General features: G+C 37.8%; 1 protein-coding gene across 1 annotated transcript in view; it reads left to right on the top strand.

Annotated features, from left to right (window-relative positions):
• The window catches only part of KDM4C (lysine demethylase 4C), a gene marked incomplete at its 5' end in the record, with an annotated part of 315,802 nt that overhangs the window by 13,521 nt on the left and 287,084 nt on the right, over positions 1–15,197 (top strand). The window lies entirely within an intron of this gene.

The following is a 15,197-nucleotide window of genomic DNA, read 5'->3' as shown; positions in this document are numbered from 1 at the left end:
CTTCTTTTAATAATGAAGTACATACTATTATAGTCTTTCCAGTTATTTTTCATGAGAGCATATAATGGAGTCCTTTTTGCCTCTTCTAACTGTAAACCCAATTCTTAAAAATTCTTTATTTTTTCAAAACTTTTATCCCCCTCCCACTGTTTTAGTTTGAAAAATTTCTTACTTACCAAGAGGTTGAAATGTAGTGCAGTGAACACCTAGACACTTCATGCACATTCACCAGTGGTTAATATTTTGTCACGTTTGTGTTTTGTTTCTCTATTGGTTGTGATTCCTGCCTTGCTGTGTCTCTGTCTCTCTGCTACTATGTTTGAAATTAAGTTGCAGACATGACAACTCACCCTTAATAATTTCAGCATGTATCTTTTAATTACAAAGCAATTTACTATTTACATATTATCATCTAATATATTGACCATTTCCATCGATCCTTACTTTTCCCAATATCTTTACAAACTTTCCTTCCCTATATGAAGGATCCACTCCAGGATTTCCCTTTATAAGTGATAAGCAGTCTTACATAAGGTGAGAGAGATTAGATGAACATCCTCTTTTCCATTGGCCTTTCATTCAGTGAATTTGCCATATATTGATAATTTTTGCTTGACAATTATTACAATATTTTTAATTAAACCTTTCATATATTGAAATGTAAAACAAGCTGTAAAGTGCATAAAATATAAACTTAGAATTTCACAAATTATTACAAGGTACTTAAATACCATCACTGGTATCAGGAAAAACATTACCAACACCCTAGAGTTTGCCTGCATGTCCCCTTTACCTGTCATGGTCTCCCTCTTTCCTCCAAAGGTAGTTATTACTATTTAAACTTTTTTTTTTTTTAATTTTCTAGAGGCACGTCTTATTTATTTATCTATTTGTTTGTTTGTTTGTTTGGTTTATACATGCACTGGGTACAGTCAGAAGCCGGGAGGGTGAGAGAATTCACCAGAGCCAGAGCGGGGAGCAGAGCAGGCAGAAGGACTGAAGCACACTGCTGAGGGGAGCAGCGGGCGGCAGGAGAGGTCTGCGCGCCATGTGGGACCCTCCTCCAGTGGCCGGGGAGCAGCCGGGGATCGAACCGGCGCCGCAGAGGCCGCGGGTAGCTTCGCAACCCAGCGCTCAACCCCTGCGCCACCTGGGAGGCCCACTATTTAAACTTAATGGTAGTAGTCACTTCTTTAAAAATGCAGTTCATTCATTTTTTTTTTTTTTTGAAAGATTTATTTATTTATGCATACAAGAACTGGAGCACTGGCCAGAGGTGTGGGGTGGGGGCCATGAGAGGATTCACCAGAGATAGAGTGGGGAACAGAACTGGCAGATTGACTGAAATACGCTGAGAGGGGAGCAGCAGGCGAGTCAGGAGAGGTCTGCTGCGCTGTGTGGGCAGCTCCCTGACCGGGTATCGAATTCGTGCTGCAGTGGTTGCAGGCAGCCACACAGGCTCAGTCCTAACCCCTTGCACCACCAGGGAGACCTAAAAATGCAGTTCATTTTATCTTGTTTCTGAATTTCATGTAACTGGAAGAATCATTCATGTCTAAATCTGTCACACTTTACTACATTTCTAAACTTTCTCTGTACTGTATGTAGTTAGCTATGGTTCACTCATTTTCATTCCTATATATTATTACATGGATGTACTGTACCATAGCCTATTTATATTTGTTTCTAGTGATCATTTTTTCGTTGCCTTTAATGTTGACTTTTATTAGCAAAATTTCTGTATCTGTTCTGCACAATTTCCAGAGCAGAGAAGTATACGCGTCTATTGGGTTTATACCAGGAATGTTTATAGGGTATATATATATATATATATATATATATATATATATACACACTTGGTTAATTCTTTTCCTGTTCATAACTTCGAGTAGCAATGTTTATGGGTTCCCATTGCTCCACTTCCTCCCTGACACTTTGTATTGTTGGGCTGTTGGGTGTGTGTAGTAGTATCTTATGGTTTTGAATTGCAGTATGACTTTTTCCCCCTTATGTTTGTTCATTGGCTTATTGGATTTTTCGTTTCCATTATTGAAATGCCTGTTCAAGACTTTGCATATTTTTCTTTTGTGTCATGCTTTTCTTGACTTATTTACACTTTTGGACATGTGCTAGTAGCACAATTTCACATTTCCTATATGGCTTTCCAATTGTTGAACACTCTTTTTGAAAGGACCTTTCTTATTTGAAAATATATTGGATAATAGGAAATATTGTAGAATTGAAATTACTGTTGTTATATGCAGTGATGGCATGGTGACTCTATCTGTTTATTTGTATTTTTTCTTACCAATTTAAAGATGTACATTTAAAAATATATAGTAAAATAATATGGGGTCCGTGATTTATTTTAAAAATACTTCATACAGTATAGTAAAATGGATATAATTGAAGATAAGCAAAATATTGGCAGTTGAATCTAAACTATGGATAAAAATATTTTGAATATATTTATGTTAGGTATTAAATGTAAAAGTTAAAAAAGCAAAAACATCTTTCCTCTATTCTGGTTTTTGATTTTCACTAGTATAAGTAAATTCTGTGTTGAGACTTCACTTTATCAAGGTAGTATATACTCATGAAGAAAATTAAAAGATAGAAAAATATGAAGTGGAAAATGACTTATAAGCCTAGCAAACAAATGATCTTTCTGTGATTTCCTTTTGGACTTTCATTTTACTTTTTTAGATTTATTTTTTTAATTTTTATTTTATGCATGCAAGATGGGGGTGTAGGCCAGAGGTGCAGGGGAGTTGGGGGCGAGAGGATTCACCGGAGACAGTGGGGAAGAGAACAGGCGGATCTACTGAGATACACTGCTGAGGGGAACAGCGGGCCAGACAGGAGAGGTCTGCTGCCCCATGTGCGGATTGCTTCCCTCACCAGGGATTGAACTCATGCTGCGATGGCTGGTGATAGCTTGATAGCACTGAGACCTTAACCCTTGCAACACCAGGGAGCCACTGGCTTATTTTTTGTGTGTATACACATACACATACGTGTTTACCCGTGTATATGTTTCTCCACATACAAATAGGAGGTTTTAAGTTTTTTTTTTGCTTTGGAGTTATTTTCAGTATTGCTTGCTACAGGATCATTTCAGTGTATATTCCATCCAAGCATTGCTACATTGCTAGTTTCATTGTGTTAAATCACTGCTGTGTATTTTTTTTGTATTTCAGAGTAGTGGTATTTCACCGGTAGCTTCCGGGGATGGGTTGGGGCCTCCTACTTATTCTACAGCTCTCATGTCTATTCAGAGTGCTAGACTAGAATCAAGCTCAGTGGTTTTTCTTTTTCTTTTTCTTTTTCTTTTTTTTTTTTTTTGTGGGACCCTCACCGGCTGCAGGGAAACGAACCAGCGCCGCAGAGGCTGCGGGCAGCCTCGCAGCCCAGCGCTCAACCACTGCACCACCAGGAGAGGCCCAAGCTCAGTGGGTTTTCTTTCTCCAGTTTTTTAATATTTCAATTCCAAGTACATTCATAGTGATTTATTCTTTAGTAATAACAAATCTCTTTTTATGTTGAATATATATGGTTATTTCTATTTGGACAAATGAGTGTCATTAACAGTAAGACTTCTTAAAGAACATGGTACCTTGTCTTAATAAACCAGTGCCTGTGGGAATTCTATTGGGATGGGTGAACCAGAGGAATGGTTGCTGATATTTTACACTTGGGCCCCAGAAAGGTTTTTGCAAAGTTCCCAGGCCAGTTCTGGGACTACAGGTTTTAAGGAAGCAGTTGTATATTGTCAGTTTCATAGTAGAAATGTATAAAACTAAATTGAGGTCAGGTACATAATTACCCTGGATCAGTGGTTTATTTTGTGCCTTCTCTATGATTTCTTCCTTATGGTATCCTGACTAGCTTTCAGGCTTTTCAGAGAAGTCTGAGTTCAGGAATCATCTGGATCCTGGACTGAGAAGAGTATGTCTGAATACTCTAAAAGAAGATAAAACTCAGTCTGGGTTACTTTTATGTAACCATCTCTTTGTTTCTTTTTGCATATATATTTAAGAGTCAGGGGGCCTCCCTGGTGATGCAGGGGGTTAAGTATCAGCACTATGAAGCAATCTGCAGCCACTGCGGCATGAGTTCTATCCCCTGCCAGGGAGCTAACTCACATGGCTCAACAGACTTCTCTTGTCTCGCTTGCTGGTCCCTTCAGCAGTGTAATTCAGTCAGTCTTCCTGTTCTGCTCCCCATTCTGTCTGGCGAATCCTTTCACCCCTGCCACCTGCCCCGACACCTCTGGCCTATATCCCAGCTCTTGTATGCATAAATAAATAAATCTCTAAAAAAAATAATGAAGAGTTAGAAGCAGCATATTTGGGATGATTTTTCAGAACAATTGACATAAAAATGCCCTGCACATTAACTTTCCATATTTAATAGTGAAGTAACATAATTGTTAACTCTATAGATGAGGCTGGTGAACTTTGATTTGCTGTGCTTATCAGTTTACTGCTTGTGTTTGAAAAGCAGTTACACATTGGCATTGCTTCAAGGGAACATTGACTTTAGACTTCAGATTTGAGTAACTTTAGTTATTAAAATCCCATGAAAAAAATCTGCTAGTTTGTAAACATAAAGTTTTAAAACATCCTCATTATTTACAGGTTTTGGAGCCAGGAATCTGTCATTTTGGTAGGTCCTAAAAGGCACAGCGTTCTATGGAATTTCTGTAGGCTCTGCGGGAGCATTTAGTAGCTACAGAGCTAAGCTGACATTTTCAGTGCTTTTATAGCATAAAGAAAGGCCTCAGAGAGATGTTGTAAACTGCTACTGGTAAATAAAACCAATCACACTCAAGACAGTTAAATTCAACAAATGAAAAATAACTTGTATTTACCCCCTGGAGTTCGATGGGGAGTAACAAGAGAAAGTGAATTAAAGAGAGTGATGAATAGTGAGTGTAATAATAACCTCTAACTGTCAGGAGCATTTGAAATCATCTCAATGAATGTGCACTGAAAAAACTTACGATTGTTTTGCTCTTTGCTATTTTATCATTGCATTGTTTAAGTATTCAGCTCAATATTTAAATTGTATTTGGAATGGGTTGGTTAAGGTTCATAACATTATTTTGAAAGGAATATTGTTGTCAGCTGTAGTTCACTTTCCTGTCTAATTTCTAGTTATGGCTACTTTCTTATAATGAGAAATCATAGCCTCCCCACACCCTCCCCCAGTGGGAGTTCTTGCAGAGGATATGGGGAGGTAAGAGTAGTAGTTTGAGTAAGGCACAAAGATATGTAAAGGATCCTTTTTCTCAAGTAGTTGATAGACTTAGAAGGGCAATGAGTCAAAAAAGTACAATGAATTTGGCCATAAAGGCAAGTGAGGGGTTTCATGGGACCTGGAGGAGAAGCACTTAGAACAGGCATGGATTGATGGAAGACTTTCTGGAGGAGAGAGGACATCTTCACTTGGCCTAGGTAATTCAAGTCAGGTAAAGGATGGAGAAGGGAAGATGGGGCAGTAAGTAGGTAGATTTGAGGTAAGACTGCATTTACAAGTCTGTGTATATTTACTGAATTTGGAGGCTTTTTGCTGAGCAAGAGCTTGAGGAGTGTGAGGCAGACCTGGAATAGTGTCTGTGGGAGCTGAGGGCAAAGGATTAGCTGAATATATGGAGTTTTATAATAGAGTTGAGTAGTTGTGACAGAGATTCTATGGTCCGTGGAGGTTAAAATATTTTCTCTCTGGTCCTTTGCAGAAAGAGTTTGCCAACCACTACAGTAGAGGCATCGTTATTTGTTATTGGGGAAGGATACTTAAAACCTTTTTGAGGTGGATGGGATATAAATGAAATTCTAAATTTCTCAGGAGAATTAGAGTAATGTAATTGACTACATGGATGCATGAGATAGTGAAATTGAAGTGCTTGGTGATGTCAGGAAACTTCTGTATTTAAAGAAAGGTCCTAAACTTAGAAATACAGCCAGCCATCTTCTGTGGTCTTGGGTGGCCCTAGATGGTCCCTTGTTCATAAGTACAAGAGTCCTAAGATATGAATTTTTTAAAATTTTTATATTTCACTAAAGATTAATCCACTAATAAAGAACTAGTATTTTATTTTATTTTATTATTATTATTTTTTAATAGAGGCATGTTTTTTATTTTTATTTATTTATTTGTTTGTTTTGTTTATACATGCACTGGGTACAGTCAGAAGCGCAGGAGGGTGAGAGAACTCACCAGAGCCAGAGCGGGGAGCAGAGCAGGCAGAAGGACCGAAGTACACTGCTGAGGGGAGCAGCAGGCGGCAGGAGAGGTCTGCACGCCATGTGGGACCCTCCTCCGGTGGTAGGGGAGCAGCCGGGGATCGAACCGGCGCCGCAGAGGTCGCCGGCAGCTTCGCAACCCAACGCTCAACCGCTGCGCCACCGGGGAGGCCCCAAGAACTAGTATTTTAATTAGCCTTTACTAACTGTACATTCTAAAATCAACTGTTAAAAGAAGCATAGGAGTTTCTTCAGGGAATAAACATACTAAAATGAAGACAAAAAAGAGAAAAAGGGAGAATAGAATAACTGGCATGTTTTGACCTGGCTAAGGGATGTGAAACTCAACAGAAATTTTTTTGTAAACATAGCCATTAGCCATGTGTACTTCCACAGACCTTGGAAGACAGTGCATCTCTTTGTGTGTTATGAGTCATGAATAGGCGTCAAGATAACTTATGTTCACTAGTGCAGGGAAAGTGAGTCATTCAGGTTTGCATTCTATGCCACTACAGGCTGCATTTCTGGCAATACCTGTCATAAAGTATAATGGTGATAATTGTTTGTTAAAGTGAGGTTTAAAATGAAGCTCCATATACTTTGCTTAAATTGGCTGTTATCTAGTTATGGCTACTTTCTAAAAGGATTTCTAAGAGTGTTACCTGCTCTCAAATGTATTTGCAAGATTTTTGCTTTGTTAGTGGTAACAGAGCTCTTCCCCTAAACCTCACTACCTCCTCCATTGCCTAGGCTTCCCAGTTTGAATGCTTTCGTATTATAACAAGCAGTGCAGTCTGCAATGACCCATTTGAACCCATGTTTCAAGGTAATGCATCAGCAAGAAGTTTAGCTTATCCTCATTATAGCAGTTCCCACTTAAGTGTAATTTAGCCTGCTTTGGATGCTTTATGTTCAGGTACTTCTTTCTTTTGAAATAAACCTGAAAAATAACAATGCATGAAGATTGTACTTCATGAAGAATTGTTTTATTTGGGAAGTGATAGGCTCACAATCATGCTCGTGATACAGATAATGATTTACCAGATAGACTGGTTATATAGCAAGAGGCTTAGAAAGTGCTTTGAATGAGGAAGGAGGGCTCTTATAGGGATCTTCCTGGTACCTTTTTTTCTGAACATGTATCCTGAGACAGTAGTTCTTAAGTTTTTTGGTTTCAGGATGCCCTTTCCACTTCAAATAATTTATTATAGACTTCAAAACATTTTTGTTTAGGTAGGCTTTATATTTTCTGATATTAAAATTGCAAAGTTTAAAGGTATTTAGTTCATTAAAAACAGTCCATTGCATAATAATGTAAATATTTTTATTAAAAATGCCTATATTTTCCCAAACAAAAATTGTAGGGAGAAGAGTGCAATATCATATATTTTTAAATATCCAGTGTCTACTTAAATAGAAGAAATCTGGATTCTTAGTCTTTTTCTTCATTTAATCTGTTGTGTTATCATGTAGCCTCTACAAAATATCACCTTACATTCATATGAGAATAAGAGTGGAAAAAGCAAGTAATATCTTGGTATAATTATGAAAACAGTTTTGATGTCCTTTGAAGGAATCTAGAATCGTGCCCAAATAACATTTTGAAACTGCTACCCTGAGATATTTACCAAATGCCTTTTTTTTTCTGCTCTGAGATTAAAAAAAAAAAATTTCTTTATGCATACAAGAACTGGGGTACAGGCTAGAGGATTCACCAGAGACAGAGTGGGGAACAGAACAGGCAGACTGAAATACACTGCTGGGGGAGCAGCAGGCGAGACATGTGGGTAGCTCCATGTGGGTAGCTCCCTAGCCGGGGATTGAACTCATGCTGCAGAGGCTGCGGATAGCTTCCTAGGTTGCCGGATACCTTCATAGGTTGTGTCTTAACCCCATGTGCCACCAGTAAATACACTGCTAAGGGGAACAGCAGGCGAGACAGGAGAGGTCTGCTGCACCATGTGTGGGTTAGCTTCCTGGCTGGGATTGAACTCAAGCAAAGTGGTGACAGCACTGAATCTTAACCCCTAGGCCACCAGGGAGGCACTTTATTTCCTTCTTGTTCTCACTTTCAAGCAACTGTGTCTGTTGATATATACCTCAAAGGCCAGGTCACACTAGGAGGCAGTGTTGTGAAACTGGAAACTAAGGAGTTCTTGATAACCAAAATGCCATATACTTTATGAAATAATTCATACAAAATTTTATTAGCAGAAAGTGGACTTGGGATATGGACTCAAGTCTTCAAAATATAGAAACAGTTAAAAATTTATTTCCAAAAATTTTATTTAATATTAATTTGCAAGTCTGTTGCTTTTGTCATCCAGGTATTAAAAAAGTGATAGAAAAATCAAAGCTATTCAAAAAAATACTGTGACAAACCTTAAGCTAAAAATACATCATTGCTGGGTATTTCTCCTTGGGAATTGCTATGCATATATCGAAAGGATTCTCTTTTCAATTTTCTTTATAATGTATGATGCAAGTGTTAAAATTTTAAGGTAAAAATAACCTTTTGTTAATATGTTAAGTATAAAATAATTGAAATCACTCATAATGCTGACATTCAGAGACACTAGCTATCAGAAAAGTTTAGTGTATTCCTGTCTAGCATTTTGTTCTGTACTTAATGCTCTATGATTATATGTATATATCTCTTTAACATACATAATGTCATAATGAGTATAGATTGGTCTTGTCTTTTCCTTCTCCCTTTTTCACACATTGTAAATGCTTTCCTATGAGGCTGTGTGTTTTAAACTGGGTGATTTAACCTTTATTTGTCCTCTTTTTATTGGTAGGATCTTTTTCACACAGGGGACAGCAGCAAAATCTAAGGTGAAGAAGATTCAGGCAGGTTGCGGAAGCTGGGAGAGTCTTATGTTGGTCATTGTGGAATTAGGAAACAGTCCACAGTGGGGTGGCCAAACCCTTGCTCACTGGAAGAGTGGCACTTGACCACAGACACCAACAGATAGTTTCCTGCCTTTCCACCACAGTCTCTTGAAATAGAAGTCTACCTTAAACAGTGCAGGACATTGGCCTATTTCCTTATTTATACAAGCAATCCCTGACATCCTAGCTATAACTTTTGAGAATGCTCTCTCTTTGCGTTAGAATCCCTAAGGGGAAGGGGTAGAATTAACTGCTCTTGAGGTTTCTCCCAGCTTTAAAATGTTTGCTTTTTGATAAGCAACATTTCTTCAAGGGGACCTAAACTCTTTGATGGTGAATTTTTGTGAGTTCTAAATTTCTTTTCTATTCAGGTTTTGTCAAGAGGCCTTTCATAAGAAATCTGTTGACCAAAACCCTGCAATCTTGTCACACCAAGATTTTTTACCCCCCAACTAACATGGCTGGTTTTTATTTACAAACAGAGAAAATGGCTGCTTAACTGTGCTCTTAGGTCCTCGCCACTTCCCTTTTGGGATCCTGGGATTTGTAGTTCCCAGTGTCTTGATGGAGTGGGGGTGGCATCCACAAGCCATAATATGGAATTAGCTTCACTTTTTGCCATCATTTCCATGGTGTTGAAGATCAAATGTATGGATGCTGGGGTGCAGTCTCAGATGAAAATTTTTCTCAGGGTTCCCACTGGAAAGCAAACCAGTCTCTCCAGGTATTGTCCATTGTTGTCACACCAAGATTTTAGTCTTAATGACATTTGGCCTTATATCAACAAATGAAATAAAAAAAATTCATTTATTTATGCATACAAGAGCTGGGGTACAGGCCAGAGATGCGGCGGGTGAGAGGATTCACCAGAGACAGAGTGGGGAACAGAACAGGCAGATTGACCAAAGTACACTGCTGAGGGGAACAGCGGGCGACCCAGGAGAGGTCTGCTGCGCCATGTGGGTTGCTCCCTGGCCAGCTCTGGATGAAACTCATGCTGTAGAGGCCTTGGACCACCTCATAGTGCAGTGCTTAATCCCTTGTGCCACCAGGGAGGCCCAACAGATGAAATTTTTTTTCTTCTCACAATGGGATAGTTTAAATACCTGCATCCACCAGATGGTGCTCTTGGACAGCAAATTTACCTAAGGCTCTGGGTTTCCAAATGAGACAAGACAGTTTGAACACTTGAGCTACCAGGAGAGCTCCTTTCTGTTTTGTACTTTCATATAAGTAATTCATTTATCTTGAAATAAGAAATAATTTGAAGCTAGAACATTTAACTGTATGTTAATTTTCACATCTGTGGCAAAATACCATTCTAGACATGGTTTGATTCAGACTGAGAGCTGTGTGAGATAGTGACTTTCAGATTTTAGTTTTGTGGACTAAGACTTCTAGTTAATCAAAAATCATTATCTGCCAGCATATTATAGATGATCATTAGTAAATGAAATCTTATTTTGCATAATCCCAAACATTGCCATGCAGACAGGGGAGGTCATGATAATTCTAATTCATCCTTCATATGCTACATGTAGAATGTTTTATCAGTTCTGGAAACTGTTTTCAGAGGGGTATTGCCAGAAAAACATGGCTAGGAGGATCATATGGGAATTGGGAATGGAAGAGCAGAGCAGATGAACGCCAGGTACAGGTTGACCTCAGAGTATCTGGTCAAATGCCCTTGAGCATTTGAAGGGTTAAGTAGTATCACCATGGGGAAATTCAGTTTTGTTTCTGGATGAACTTTGTAAAGAATATAACTGCCCTAGAACAGATTGATTGGACTGCCACCCTATTTACTACTGACCTTGGACTATTCATGAGAAACCTCTCTGATCTTATGTCAGAAATGATTTTTTCATATCATTTAAATCATAGAATTGGTGCTTTCTGTTTTAAGTGCTCTTTGCCACTCAGCCATTAAACTTCACAATTAAAGTATACTTACATGTTCAATACAATGCTAAATGGATAAACTGGAGAAATATATGTGGATTAGCATGCTGAGTGGTTTGTGAGACTACTAGGTGTTTTTCAGTGCAAGGTGACTAGATAGTTATAAATAATTTCCAACACATGCAGTGAAGACTAGGTTGTTCCAGTGTGAATACTATGCACCTTATGAGTGTTAAGAGGTTAACCTTCCTGGGGAATGTCACAGTCTTCCAGATTGTGGTGAGAATTCAGGACATCGTAGGCATTAGCCATGTAAGTAGTATTGAGGGATGTAGATGTTCAAAGTATTCTGGAGCTGTTGAATGGTCAGCATGTCTGGAGGGACAAATATATATAGAAAAGTGTTAGGGAGACAGCAGTGGGAATTACTGAAAAGGAAAGAACATGAAACCCAGAGGTGAAAAACCAGAGTTTTACTGCTAAACTTGCCTGGTGATCATAAAATCATTGATTTCAACTGGAAGGAGTTGTGGAGCACATATAATGTAGTCAACACATTTATAGATGAGGAACCTCAGACTGAAATAATAGAATTTAATCCATGATGACTCCTACTTACTGGTGAAACTGGGAGACCTCTTTCCCATACTATTTCTGCTGTTTTACACTGTTAGCAGGAATGATTATTAGAACATTGAATGCTGTTTAGGTGCACACATGCACACTCCCCCCGCCCACCCCCAAAGGTAAAATATTGCCATTTTCAACAACATGGATGGACCGTGAGGAGAGGTGCTAGGTGAAATAAGTGAGAAGCTGTCAAATATCAGATGATTTTATTAATTTGTGGAATAAAAAGGAAAAACAAACTAACAGATATACAGAACTAAAATATAAACCATTAAACCCTGACAACAGAGTGGTGATTACCAGAGGGAAAAGGGAAGGAAGGGTTCGGGGAGACTGATTTGTTGGTGGTGAATGGTGATTGGACATTCGTGATAGGTGTGGTGTGTTATACTATTGCTGAGATGAGAAAATATACACTTGAAATTTATGCAGTATTGTAAATTAATGTTACCTCAATTAAAAAAAACCTAGAAATTATGGAGTATCAAACGTACTTTTTGCAAAAAAGAGGACAAAACATAGAACTTTGTGTCAACTGAAAAAATCATTCACTGTGTTTTGTATATTTTATAAGTTTTGGCATCAAATACAAATTTTAAAGTATAAGAGTTTTTTTTTAATAAGATGCCACTAAAGTGATAAAGTGGTTTTCTACTATTGTAAGTAACTTTTATTTAAATTTTTTTATTTCAAATGTTTTACAATGACAAAATATAGTTAAATATTCATGAAAATTGTTGTTGGTTCTTCCTTTTTCATTGTAGGAATGATGTTGAGCTTGTGTATTTGATCCAAAATTTTATATTATGAAGAATGAAAATGAGACCTTATTGTTGCAATACCTTATTGCTTTTCTTTGTGAAGAATGAAAAGGAAACAATAGTATCAGTCTTCCACCAAGTGTTATGAAAGTGTGTTAAATATAAAATTGCTTTAAGTGAGAAATAGCAATGTGAGAGAAATGAAGGAAGGTGGAGAAAACAAACACCTGGGAAGAACAGAAGAAAAACTAGATTCCTATAGAGGAATTGGGACAGAAATATTTTTTATCTACATGGGGATTTTCCTGGAATTAGTAGTGATAAAAAGACTCACGTCCACCCCATACTTTGGCACCTTTAAAAAGCTAAGGGACTTCAAATTTTCTTTAATAGTATCATATTACTGTCACAGACACTGATGGATTTACTTTCTTACTTTCATCAACAGGAGAATGGGGGCATTGGGAACCCTATGGATTTGGTTACTAAGGAGGAAGTACATTGGCCAGGCATTATTTTGTAGTCAGTAATAGAGACCTCAGAATCAATAGTTGAGGCAAATTCAGCATTTACTTTTCATGTAAAAATTTGAGGCAGTTGGACCTGGACCAATGTGTTAATTCCACGATGCATGATAGACCCTTACTATAGTAAGTTCTGTCTTCTTTGTAATGAGACCCTTACCCTAGTGTTTTCCTGGTGTTTCCTTGTCTCTTCTACTAATTATGTCTGAATGTTTGGTGGGGGGAAGGGGGAGAAGGGTAGAGGGTAGCAAAGGCTGTGCTTACTGAGGCAGCTCCTTTAAGTCTTTCTCCTGGAAGGTTTTATTGGCCAAAACCTTCTATCATAACTAGCTTTAACTACAAAGAAAGCTGGAAATGTAGTTTTTATCCAGCTACGTTGTACTTTCAATTAAATGAAGTTTTTATTATTAAAGGTAAAATAGACACTAAATTTTTAGTCTCTATTAAAAATATTTAAGATGTTGATTTCAAAATATTGTAATATATTGTATATGTTAAAGAGTTGAATGTGATAAGGATCATAATAGTTTAGAAAATATGAATACATTAGTAAAGATGGTTGTGTTTTTAATTTCCTACATGCAAAAATAACTTGTTAGGTTTCCAGCATGGGATATTACTGTTTTGTTAAATGCTGAAATTAATAGTGATCCTTTTTAAAGGAGAACAGGGAAACAGTGGTTTATGGTAGCAGTCTGTGTGTGGTTTGCTGGTGGGTATGGATGGGCATGGAATAATGACATACAACTACAGAGGAGTTAACCTGTTCCCCTAAATCATATACACTGTTGTAAATCAATGTTAATTCAATTAAAAAAATGATTTAACTAGGTTTTGGAAGTAAACCATGCAAATGAGACACCTAAAACTATTATTTTTATTTTTACTGGAAATAATATTGAATGGATGCTGATTAAAAGGGAGAGAGAAGTAAAAAAAAAAAGAGATCTTTACATGCTTCAGGTTCTCTTTAGGATTTTCTACAAGAGCCATCTCTAAATGTGTAAAATAAAGTTAATTCTGTTTTATTATTTCTGTGATTTAAAAAAAAATATGTAGAAATACATGTCTGTAGTGGATCCATGATTCTTATTCTTGCCCTAAGTCAGTATTTCTAAATCATTATCTTGACATCTAGTCCTTTAAAAAAAAGTAAGTAAAAAGCATAATTGCCAAATTACTATCTTTCATTTCTAATTATTGCGGGATGGAAGGAATTATGTAAAAGTATGTAGTTTAGAGTTGAATTGCTCCTTTATTGTTTGGCTGCAGGCTTCAGAAACAATAGAGTCAGTGTGGGTTAATTTTCCATTCTTGCCCTTGAATCCCTGCTTCATGATTATGAGCTGTGAGATCTTCGATGAGTTATCTGACTTCTCTTTGCTGCAGTTTCTTGTAGTTCATTCTCTTTGCTGCAGTGATAATAGACGACAGTAGTGTCTGCCTCATAGGCTAAAATGAGGGGATATAAATCAAACACCAAGTATAGGGCCTGCTCCATAGTATGAAATGTTAGATGCTGCCAGGAGTAATGTTAAAGTGAAAAAAAAAAATCTAGAGGCTGTAATGAGATGTTTAGTAGTTGATTTCTGACCGACAGAGTTGTGAAGAATTCTATTCTGTAGCTGTTGTTTATGAGAAAGTCCAGCCTGAAACCCCCCACTTTATACTTTCTACCTATGTGTCCAATCCTATCAGAGCCAGGAAAGATGTTTGTTTAGGGGTTATTTCTTAAGAAAATGCCCCTGTTATTTTTAAGAAATATGCCACTGGGCCTCTCCTGGTGGCATAGCGGTTGAGTGCTGGGCTGCGAGGCTGTCTGCAGCCTCTGCCGCACCCATTCGATCCCCTGCCACCTGCGAGGGGCCCACATGGCATGCAGACCTCTCCTGCCGCCCGCTGATCCCCTCTGCAGTGTACTTCGTCGGTCTGCCTGTTCTGCTCTCCGTTCTGGCTCTCATGGGTTCTCTCACCCTCCGCGCTTCTGACAGTACTCAGTGCTTGTATAAGTAAATAAATCTTAAAAAAAAAAAAAAAAAGAAATATGCCACCATCTTGCCAGTAAGAAAAGTATCAGGACCAGAAATTGTACAATGGAATATAATTCAGTAGATATTCTGTTTTTTATGAACTTTTTCCTTAATCATATGTTTGAAATGTATATAACATCTGATTATATATTTGCCAAGTTTTAAAGCACAGTGATATATTGAATACCCCCAACCTACCATGCAGTC

Source organism: Talpa europaea (assembly GCF_964194135.1).
Source record: "Talpa europaea genome assembly, chromosome: 7".
In the NCBI taxonomy this organism is placed as follows: Eukaryota; Metazoa; Chordata; class Mammalia; order Eulipotyphla; family Talpidae; genus Talpa; species Talpa europaea.
The sequence above is the reverse complement of the archived record's forward strand: the minus strand, read 5'-3'. Positions and strand labels throughout refer to the sequence as shown.